Source organism: Buceros rhinoceros, unplaced genomic scaffold, assembly GCF_000710305.1.
Source record: "Buceros rhinoceros silvestris isolate BGI_N320 unplaced genomic scaffold, ASM71030v1 scaffold21988, whole genome shotgun sequence".
Lineage (NCBI taxonomy): Eukaryota > Metazoa > Chordata > Aves > Bucerotiformes > Bucerotidae > Buceros > Buceros rhinoceros.
In genome coordinates this window covers 10,422-11,071 of record NW_010428892.1, presented here as the reverse complement: position 1 = coordinate 11,071, position 650 = coordinate 10,422, and the positions used below count along the sequence as shown (strand labels likewise).

At 56.2% G+C, this 650-nt stretch overlaps 1 protein-coding gene across 1 annotated transcript in view; it reads left to right on the top strand.

The window, feature by feature from the left end:
- Window positions 1–650, top strand: part of LOC104499003 (ATP-dependent RNA helicase DDX19A) — an 8,476-nt gene that overhangs the window by 1,382 nt on the left and 6,444 nt on the right. The window contains exon 3 of the mRNA XM_010142451.1: window positions 1–125. This exon is cut by the window's left edge and continues 12 nt beyond it. The gene's annotated coding sequence lies outside the window, so the exon portion shown is untranslated. The remainder of the gene's footprint in view (window positions 126–650) is intronic.

Sequence of the window (650 nt, the reverse complement as noted above, 5' to 3'; positions counted from 1 at the left end):
GCCCAGTCCTTGCTGAACAAGCTGATCCGCAGTAACCTGGTGGACACCACCAATCAAGTGGAGGTGCTGCAGCGGGACCCCACGTCGCCTCTCTACTCCGTCAAGTCTTTCGAGGAGCTGCGACTGTAAGTGCCACTGAAGGGATGAGCAGAGGCTGCTCTGCCTCGAGCTGTTAAAAGCCAGGAACAGAAATATTAAACAGGCTCCCTCGTGACTGGATTTTTCATCCCACTCAGTGGTAGGAGCTCGGGGAGAGCAGCGTTGACTCACTTCTGGTCCGACTGCAAGAGCAGATGTGAGCTGGGAGCCCATCAGATAGTTGGAGCCTCCCCGCACATCCCGATAGATTCCCGGCCTGCGTAGGAGACAGCGCGCAGGTGTCTGGTTCGAGTTACTGCAGATTTGTCATTGATAAGTTAGCACCTCAGTTATTGTATTATTTAAACGCCAGGATGGTTCTTTTATCTCGTGAAGGCTTCCATCTGAAACAGGCTCGTGTTCATCCCGGTCTGTGCAGAGCTAGCGCTGCTTTCCAGAGCAGCCTCTGGAATTTAACCTGCGCGTTTGGCTCTGGTGCGCAATCAGGCGAGCAGAGGAGGGAGGGCTGTCCCGCCACCGCCGCGCCGGAGGCCTCGGTGTGCCGCCAGACG